Source organism: Helianthus annuus, chromosome 3 (assembly GCF_002127325.2).
Source record: "Helianthus annuus cultivar XRQ/B chromosome 3, HanXRQr2.0-SUNRISE, whole genome shotgun sequence".
Classification (NCBI taxonomy): domain Eukaryota; kingdom Viridiplantae; phylum Streptophyta; class Magnoliopsida; order Asterales; family Asteraceae; genus Helianthus; species Helianthus annuus.
The window spans coordinates 60,184,168-60,195,018 of NC_035435.2; the positions used below are offsets into that span (position 1 = coordinate 60,184,168).

Genomic DNA, 10,851 nt, shown 5'->3' on the forward strand with positions numbered 1-10,851 from the left:
AGCATAGTCCGAATTCGAACAGCACTCTAATATTCAAGTCGAAATCACGACGAATAATCAAAGTACAAGCTCAATTGAGCAGCACCTGGACTATCGTTGGATAGTTATAATCGATCGGACGTTGAATCGTAATAGCGATCGAGTTATTACCCTGATTGCGGCAGCGTTTCGATAATTGTGTGTGTTATGAACGAATTCTGTTATAACTCAGCGTATACAGCGAGTTTTTCCGTCGTTCAAGTGCCAAACTTCAAGTCCCAACCCCCTCTATTTATACCCGAATTTTGACACCGTCGCGTAGCGCGAGGGGTAACCCCTATAGGTGTCGCGCTACGCGAGTGGTCACCTATTTTCTATAGGTAGCTTCGTGTCTAAGTAACTTAGCTGAGTTGATGAAATTATAAAATTCTAAACGGCCAGAAAGTTATTTAGATTATCGTAACTAGGTTTTTGCCCCCCCCCCTGAGTTTTAGGGGCCCTGATCCTGATTCTGATTGTTCTGGAAATTTTAGGGTTAGTGCAGAATTACTTGGGTTTCTCAATTAGGGTTTCCTTAATAGCTAATTACCATCCTAATTATGGTTTTTAGTGACAGTTGTTACAAATTGGGCTCTAAATAGATTGCGGATCAATGCGTAAGCAAATAGAGGTATAATTGTGTCGAGGACTATATGCGCGGCCCGAATCGTAAATAATATGGCAACCAGCCCAAATTTTAGGGTGTGCACAATATATAGTTGGCCCAAGTACATGGAATACCGACACTTTTACGTTTAATAACTAATCGTAGCAAAAGTGAAAGAGGAAATCAAGGAATCAAAACTTCAAGACTAATCTTGGAAATTCGGGTTGTCACATTCAACCTCTTGAACACTGCCTTTGTAATACATTTTCACATCTTGTTGATTACTCGGATTGTTCATCCTTGCAATCTTTTGTTGTTCAAGATCTTGATTTCAATCTTTTCAATGAACTGTGAAATAGTCAATCCATCATATTCCCTAGTGTACTTTAGAATCATAAAAAATGTACCCCACTCTTTCTGAGGTAAAGCTTCAGCTAATTTGTCGACCCATTCATCTTGACTTTTCTCTATTCCCAACAAAGACATAGATCGAACTAAATGGCAGTGTCTTTCAATCAATTTCTTCGACGATTCTCCCGATAAGCTTGAAAACAAATCAAATTCTTTCTTTAGCAGTGCTTTCTTACTCCTGATCATTTTCTCACTACCTTCAAATTTAACCTTCAACACATCCCAGATCGATCGTGAAGTATTGTCATGTTGAAGCAATATGAAGATGTCTTCTTTGATCGCTTGCTGTAGCAGACTGATCATCATCTTTTTAGCTTTATACATTTCTCTCTCTTTGTCATTCAGTTCAGAAATTGTTTTGATAACACGCAGATCGGTACGTGGTCTAACATACGTTTTCTCGATACATTCCCAAGATCTCAAGTGATTAGCTTGTACCCAGTTTTCAAATCGATCTTTCCATCCATAATACTCTTCAATTCCCATAAGCTTCGGGGGTTTTTGCAAAGTTCCGGTTTTGTTTTCCATGTTCATGTTTCGAGCAATAGCTGCCGGAGTAGTCGGGGATGTGGCAAACGCATTGTAGAATTCCTCGTCCATGATTCGGTAACACGTTGTTCAAAAACAGATTCTTTGAAAAATTACTTCCAAGCGAAATTACCTTCGAGCGAAATTAACCGGAACAAACAACTTCAAACGGGATTAAATTTCAAACGAAATTACTTAATTTCGTTTGAACTGTTCAAACGAAATATAATTTCGTGCGGGATTGGATACCAAATTCAAACAAAATTAAAATTTGGAGCGAAATTATTAATTCCGTGCGGAATTAGTAATATTTTCAAACGAGATTATCCTGAAGTTTTAATTCCGTGCGAGATTAAAGCTTAATTCCACGCGGAATTAAGATGATGTCAGCATATCCGATTAAATTTTCAAATGGAATTATCAATTTTGTCAAATTTAAGTTGATTTAAGGTCCAATTTTCTTAAGGATTTGTTAAAACACAGTTTCGCTTAAAATGTGTGAAATTCAGGCCATTTTAACCGTTAAAACTTGTTCAATTGAGAAAAGAAGGTGTAGAAGTAAGAGAAGCTGATGAAATCAAGCTGAAATCGGTTGAACTCCTTCTCCTGAGCTCTGATACCAATTGTAGGATCGTGTACGGACCCGATATGAGTTGATCAGAGGCGTTCTACTCAAAATGAAAGGCGGAAACAGACATGATGAGTTTGATTCAGCTATACATTCACTTTAAATGTCTTTTCTATTGATCTGAAACAATTTTACAGCAAGACGACACTTCGACAGAGCTTCACCGTCGGAAACAACCTTCCTAATTCCGTTTCAAATGACACGGAAACATTCCTATTTATAGACTAGCTAATTCCGCATGAAACATGCACAAGCGGAAATACAATACAAACGAAATTACTTAGAAACAGAATTACATTGTAATTCCGTGCGGAATTACATGTTGACTTTTCAAGCGGAATTAGACTGTTCAAGCGGAATTACATTCTTGTCTTGATTTCTCGATCTTCGTGCCCTGAACAATGCAAGACTCCATACAAGACGAAGTCAGCAGACATATGCACCAACAGTTTAAATATATTTAAATGTTTTAATTATATTTATATGTGTGTGTATTTATGTTTAAATATATTTATATGTGTATGTATTTTATTTTAATTTTTATTTAAAACATTATATATATATATATATATATATATATGCTACTTTAATAAGCATATAGGAAGGGCAAGAATGGTCATTTACCATTGTACAACCATTTGAAGCCTATTGTACAAGCATTTAAGCACAAAGTGTTGAAAACCTTTTTTTTCAACACATGCTGTATTTGGGCGGCCAATGCTTTTTGTTCAAAATTTGAATTTGAATTTGAATGAATCCCTGCACATCCCTCTTCCCCATACATCATCTGCCTTTTGAAATCCCCAATGTTGTTGAAATATTTTAAATTTCAAACCTTCAATATTTTGAATCCCCGCACAATCTTTCCCTAATCTTACTAAACCATATTTCTCACTTCTTCCTTCCTCAGACACAAAAAAATCTCTCATTCTCTCTAAATCCTTCTCTCATTCTTTCTCACCTATCAAACAACCACCACCACCACTCACCCCTTTACCACAATCAAACATAGAGATGGTTGTGTCTGCGGCTCGTGGTGGTAGTCGTCAACAACCACCTTCACGCTGGTCAGATGGATTTGCAAATCACGTGATGATGACGATGCAGGGTTGAAGCCAATCTAAGCGACGACTAGGGTTCAGTCGAGACTTATTGTAGCGGCGGTGGTGCTACTGGTGTACCGAAGTATTGTCGCCGATCTTTACGGCCCTGGAGGTTTTTGATAACTCGATCAGGTTCGTCCTTGCAAATTAATATTATTTTTGATTATGTTAGATTTTTTTATATCGATTGTAATGTAATACCTTTGAAGATTTAGGGTTTCTGGTATCTGTTTTGATACCCTTTTATCCTAAGTTTCATGTTTCAAGCATCAATTTGTTTTATAAATTTGACTGTAATTGCATATTCTGATATTGTACACGCAGATTTAGAAAATAGAAGAGGAACTTGACCCGATTGAAATCACATATTTTGATGTTCTACGATTCCTTTTCATCTTCGATTGGGGTTATTTGACGGGGTCTCAGGTTTGTAAATCAGTGCTTTATTTTATTAGCTTTTTTTGCTCTTTATATAATAATAGACTAATTAGCTGGTGATTCAAAACAAATCTTGATATTTTATTGACGTGTAATTAAGGTTTGGTTCATGATCTGTTGTTTCTTTAACATTTAACAGAGGTTGGGCTGGGATGTGGCTCATCTAACGCCAAGGGTATGGTTCTTGTTTATTTTATTTTTATATGTGTATAATTATCACTACTTTTGTTTTTATAATCTTCAGATCTTGTTGAAATTGATAACAGGTAAGAATAGTAGGCTTGATTTTTTTTACCTGTAATTTATAGATATATATGACCCAGTTCAGATCGGACCCGCTGACCAGAACTGAAACATGTAACCTACAACCTGTGTGACCTGTGAACAAACTCGGTTAACCCAACAGAGTTACTATAAAAGCTCCAAATTTAAGTTTCTTCTTTTCAGAAATGTGACAGCAAACTTGGAGTTCCAATAAAAACTTTTTGGCTGGTGTCTTTATTGTAGTTAATCTTATATGTGCAACATGGGATTTATATCTGGGTGGCGCATGCCCTCAAATCATGCTCTTATGTCTTTTTGTTGTATGATGCAGCAAGTACATATCAATTGGTGATGGAGGACACGTCTATTGACGACATACACTAAAATTGGGATTAAGATTGTGGAAAAGGAAGTTGAGGTTTTGTTTGAGCTAATCATAAAGAGCTGCTCAAAGTGGCTAGGATTGAGGCTGATGGAGAAGCAAAAACTCAAGCAAATTTGAGGTTCTTTTTATTAAAGTCAAACAAACTACTTTCTTGTGTTGAAAGTTATATTCTGAACAAAATCTTTGATGTTTTTGTACAGGTGTGTCATGTACAGGGCTTTGTCGACATTCCTAATGTTCTAAAGCTGACCATGGGTACAAAACGGGTTAACAAGCTTGGTGTGTTTATCGGGTGAATGGGTCAACATTGATTTTTATGTAAGTTTTAACCAAAACGTCAAATTCAAATATATGGGGAGGCACTATGGTCTGCGGGTTTCATTCTAACTAAATGCATGAGTATTTGGTACTAGGTCGTTTGGGGTTTAAATTAAGAATTGGTGCCTAGGCCCAATATGCATGAGTATTTGGTACTAGGTTGTTTGGGGTTGTAGAGCTGGTGAATAACTTTGGTGCTTTAGGGCTTGCTAATTTTTTTTGTTTTGTTTGATAAAATAAAAAAGAAGCTATAGTTTAGTTGAATTTTTTAATTTTGTTTGTGGCGGATCTATGTTTTTAGTTGTATATATAACTTTATACTAAAGAGAGTATAATGGTAATTTATAATGAAAATATCAGAGATTTTTAGCTGAGTTTAAAAAAGCGCGCTTTAAGCGTGAAGCGATGAAGCGTTTGGAAAAGCGCTTTTTTGGTCTGAAGCGTCACAACACGTGAAGCGTTTTGAGGTGAGCTTTAAGCGCAAAGCGACCATGGTTTGAGGTGACGCTTCAGCCCAATCAGGTCACATTTGGGCCATTTTTAGGCCTAATAGTCTTTAAATAAGGTTTAAATGAGACCCTACTTCTTTACCCTAATAATCAGCCGCTATCTTTACTTGATTATGATGATTACTGATTAAAGACTATTTCGACAATATATATATTTTTTTATTGAGTGCTTCGTATACGTGAAGCTCTCGCTTCACGCTTGAAGCTTCGCTTAAAGCTTTTTGAACCAAAACGCTTCGGAGCGCCTCACACTTTTTTAAACCAAGATTTTTAGAGTTTGTTAATGTAAGTATCTAACTTATTACTATTGATGAAAACTTGGACTTTTCTAAAACTAAAGTCGTGATAAATTTACAAGAATCTTATATCTAATAATAAGTAACTATTTGTTCATTTATGGACCCGTATCTGTCATTTGCTGCAGCTTTGAACGGTCTAGCTGGACCCCTTCATGGTCTGGCTAATCAGGAATATTTTTACTGGCTCTTTTAATTTCTTTTCTTTATTTAAGTTATATATCTCTTCGCCTTGATTCTTCTATTATTATCAAAAAGTTTGGAAATAAATGTATAATGTTTCAGATTCACTGGCTCATAAGTAAATTATTTTATTGTGCAGGAAGTTGGTTGACAAATATGGAGAGAACATAACCAACGAGCAACTGAAGGATTACGTCTGGTTGACAACTATTTGTTAAATTAACTAAAAGAATAATCTAAGAGGCGTGTTTTTGCATATTACATTCAAAATGTCTTGTAATCATTGTTTTAAAATCCGGTAAATACCGGCCAGTATAACCGGGATTTTCTTTGTTTACGGGTTCCATCTTGTGTTAACATAACTAGAATCACACAATTTTCTTTGTTTTATCTTGAAGTCGGTAACCGGCCGTCACATAATAACCACTAAACGCCATCACCAAACCACCGATCACCGCACACTACTGATTCTCCGCCGTTGAAGGCCGCAACCGACCCTCACATTCGGCTACACTGCCACCCTTGTCGTCAAACGCCACATTGGAAACTACATCCCCGTACATAGCCCTAAACTCACCAACCTAAGTGATATGTTTCCCGCCGCATCGCGCGGGTAAACGACTAGTATATATATATATATATATATATATATATATATATATATATATATATATATATATATATATATATATATATATATATAGTTCTATATCGTTTATTATAATTTATACTTAAAACATTTATATACATAAATTGTGTTAAAGTTTAAATTAAATTAAAATAATTTGGTTTTGGGGAAATCTGGGACGACACCGTGAAATATGGGGAAAACTGAAAAATTTGATGGGCGCTGATGTGCCACACGAGGAATGTGGGAAAAATGGGACGACACCCTCCACCCTTAATGTGATATATATATATATATATACATATATACATATATATATACACAATATCCTTTTACTAGTAGTTACTTTTGCATCACCCGCTGAATTGACAAAAACGATAAGGCTATGGGGGTTGGGATAAAGCCTTTAGGGGCTTTACAGACACGTCAGCGCAACTTAGGATTCACGTCAGCCAGGGAGCTTTATCACACCCTCCCTTAACTTGCAGGGTGTGGGATAAAGACCCCGTCATTATTACCTAATTATTTTTTTTATTTATATATTTTATTTTTTAAATTAAATGCCAATTTTAAGAACTATAAAATTAAAAAAAAACCATAATTTCATTAAAACAAAATAAAAACATTACAAATTCATTAAAAAAATAAGGTACTAGAAAATAAAAAACTACATATATTTCGCCCGAATTTGTGTCTTACGAGCCTCCCATGTCACACCCCGACCACGTAAAACAACAAAACGTGGCGAAAACGTCGGGGAGTGTTGTAACAGAATCATTGTTTCACAACCATGGAATAAATAGTTTCGTTTTATTAAATCAAATGTATTACATTACATAGGAAATTGAAACAAAACATTAACAAATAGTCTTTCGTTGTTATTAAGTCACTAAGGCCTTGTCCATTCCTATGTGAGCATACACCAATATCATCATCAAATATCATCAACTATTGTACCTGAAACACATGTGAAAATACGTCAGCATAAAAATGCCGGCGAGTACATTGGTTTTAGTTGAGTGTCGGATTCATGGCTAGTTTGCATGTTGCAATACTTAATTAAAAACCTTGTTTTTGAAAAGTATAGTATTGCGACCAGATTAACCAACTCAAATCAAGTTGGTTATAATTTACAAAATCCCATAGCCATGATTCTTAACTCCAAAACATTTGTTTAGTTAAATCAGAATGTAAATCGTTTTTGAAATAAAAACTCGAATAGTATATATACATATATATATATCATTAGAAAAACCTTGCAATATAACTTTGTTTTGATAACCTTGCCCAAGCGATCTAGATAACGCAACGATATATAATGTCTTAAAAGCACTTATATATAAGAAGTACCAGCGGCGTATCCACCATACTTTTAGCACATTACACCCGCCCCGTTACCTAATCACTTCCCTAACCCAACGGTTCAAACAGATTTCAAACGGTTCATGTCAATCAACAGATACAAATGGTTCATACTGTTCAACAGTTACAAACGGTTCCCATATTTCAACGGTTACAAACGGTTCACATAATCAAATTGTTACAACGGTTCACATAGTCAAATAGTTACAAACGGTTCAAAATGTAATTTAATGTGTCCATATGCTGGATGAGCATATGCAGCAAAATGTAATGTAAAACAATGTACTAAGTATGCACACAATGGACATACATAGCAAAAACATAATGAAATCATGTACTAATAGTGTACTAATGAACATAGCAAGTATATGATATGAAAACATGGAAAGCATGAAAGTAACAAGTAGGCACATGTGTTTCACCCCAAAATGTTTGAAAAACAGTAAAAGAGGGGGCTATGTACTCACTTGAGGGTGCTTAGAAGTCTTGAACAACAACCAAGCAAAGCTAGAGGGATCACGGAAATCAAACGGCACCTAATATAAGTAACTACATTAATAACCGGACCTAACTCGGAAGATCGGATAGTATGAGGTTTCGTAAACCAAATGAGTATTGGAACTCATATGATATGGTTTAACAAAGTCCACATACTAAAATGAAACCTAACCTAAGTGCTTATGGCCCATTACGATCCGTTTAGGTAGCTTACGCTACTTTAACGCGTCGTTCGCGTAAAACGCGTTTGGAACGCCTAACTAGTCCTATGACAAGTATTATATGCCTAAACATGTTTAATTATGTTGCATAATCCGTTAAGTGACAAAAGTTTGGGTTACATATGCTTAAATATCAATTATGCATAAAAAGGGTATTTTGGTAATTTTCCTAAGACATATAAACTACTTGTCATACAACTACTTAAATGAAGTGACCATAAGGTATAACCTCGGAAGGTTATTCCCTATACAACTATGGTCACCTAATGTGTTTGGTCGGATCCTAAAGATCGACCAAACGGGTCTAGTTCGTAAGTCTAAGCGGGTGTTTAGTCCGCTTGACTTACGACTCTACATAAGCACTAAACCTAAAGTGACGAGCTAAACATGTCGGAACATGTTTAACTAAGTTAGAAAATAGGTTTGGTATCAAAACAAACGGTTTTGATACCTAAAAGTAGTTTGGTTACAAAATACGAAAGAATACGCATTTTGGCCGAAACTACGACTCGTCACTACACCTAGATAACGTGGTAATCAGTAGGTATAGTCACTAGGGACTATAACCATCGTGATTACGCTCACATTATGAAGTTCATACGAACTTCGCATTGACCATAAACTGGTTAATGCAGAAAGTCAAACGCAGTTTGACTTTAACGATAAAAACGAATGAAAAGAACGAAAGAATACTTACAAAAGGTCCCCGCAAGCTATGATCCGATTTACTCTCAGGTATGAAGCATAAACTTCAACTTAGAGAGCCAAAATCAGATCATTGTGGGTTTTGCAAGTGAAAGGGGGTGGGTATATATAGGAAATCTAGAACCGTTAGGATCGTTCATCGTAAAACGAGCTTCGATCTCATCCGTACACATGTGCCCATGGTTTTGTGAAACCATGGGAGCCCATAGTTTCATTAAAACCATGTGCAAATGAGGGGAACAGCTGGAACAAGCTGGAATTTAGATTTTTCATTTTGGTCCCTTCCTAAGATAACTATGGCAGAATGTCAATTTTGGTCCCTGAACTTCAGAATCTTGCATTTCGGCTCATTTTTGACACGTTTAAGCCCCGTTAACCTCATTTCAAGGCTCTAAAATGAAGCTAAAGTATAGCGAACTTAAAATATGCTCAAAAATATGTCGGATGTCAGTTCGTTTGGTCGTACGGTTGCGTTGTTCGGTTAATTACGATGGAAGTCGTAACGAACGCAAAAACGATCCAAATCAAGCGACGAATGGAATTTTCTTATGCCAAACACTAAAATAAAATATTTTAATGCTTACATAAATTTTTGGATGTCCGGATGTATTCAGAATGTAAGATATGCGCGAAAATGCAAACTTATGCACTTTTTGACGCTTTTAGTCCCTGAATGAACATAAAGTTTATTTTTGCGCACAAAACACCTCAAAACCTATTTTTAAGCTATGTAAAGGATATTTAGGGCATATTTAACTTATGATAAAGTTCCAGATTGTTCGTTACAGTTCAAATCGGCATACTTTCGCAGTTTGTCGATTTTAGTCCCCGTAAGCGAACAAACTTGATTTCGGCATACCAAACCATCCAAAACTTATTTCTAAGTTATGTAAAGGTTATTTAAGGTATGTTAAGCCTTTTCACTATTCCGGAGTGTTTGTTGCATTAAACTGGTTATATTTACGCATCAGATCACGTATAACCTTCCAGAAAGCGATTTAAGGCCCGAAATCGAACAAGAATTGACATGTGCAAACGATACACATGTTTACACAAATCCCAAGTATGAAACACAATATTTCATTGATTTGGTTTTTGTTTGATGGTCACAGAGGCACAGGTGTCAAAGTCTCCCCTACTTTAGGAAATTTCGTCCCGAAATTTATTCGTAGGAGTCTGTCTGTGACTTTGTGTCAAATAACCACCAGAGATATGCAAGGCATAATCCTGTCATTTCCTTAACAGACATTTTTCAGAAACGAAAATGAACGGATGGAGTCATTTTCCTCAACGAGTATTCTTTAGAAGCGGAAATGAAGGAACAAACAAACAAACGGAGATTCATTTCCTCAACGGACAATCTTCAGAACAGACGGAGTTATTTTCAACGGGTGCTCCATCAGAAACGAAAATGAAAAGGATAAACAAACGGATATAATTTCCTCAACGCACAATCTTCAGAAACGAAAATGAACAGACAGAGTCATTTTCAACGGTTGCTTCATCAGAAACGGAAATGAAAAGGGTAATCAAGCGGATATTCATTTCCTCAACGGACAATCTTCAGAAACGAAAATGAACAGACGGAGTCATTTTCAACGGTTGCTTCATCAGAAATAGAAATGGAAATGAAAAGGGTAATCAAACGGATATTCATTTCCTCAACGGACAATCTTCAAAAACGAAAATGAACAGACGGAGTCATTTTCAACGGGTGCTTCATCAAAAATGGAAATGAATAGGGTTAAC

The 10,851-nt window shown here is 35.9% G+C and overlaps 1 long non-coding RNA gene across 1 annotated transcript; it reads left to right on the forward strand.

Moving 5' to 3' along the window:
- The first annotated feature begins 3,053 nt into the window (after window positions 1–3,053).
- On the forward strand, window positions 3,054–4,473 carry LOC110927633. Its single transcript, XR_002585780.2, has 4 exons — window positions 3,054–3,427; window positions 3,620–3,721; window positions 3,873–3,908; window positions 4,329–4,473. It is a non-coding gene; the product is annotated as an uncharacterized LOC110927633 (long non-coding RNA).
- The last annotated feature ends 6,378 nt before the right edge of the window (window positions 4,474–10,851 follow it).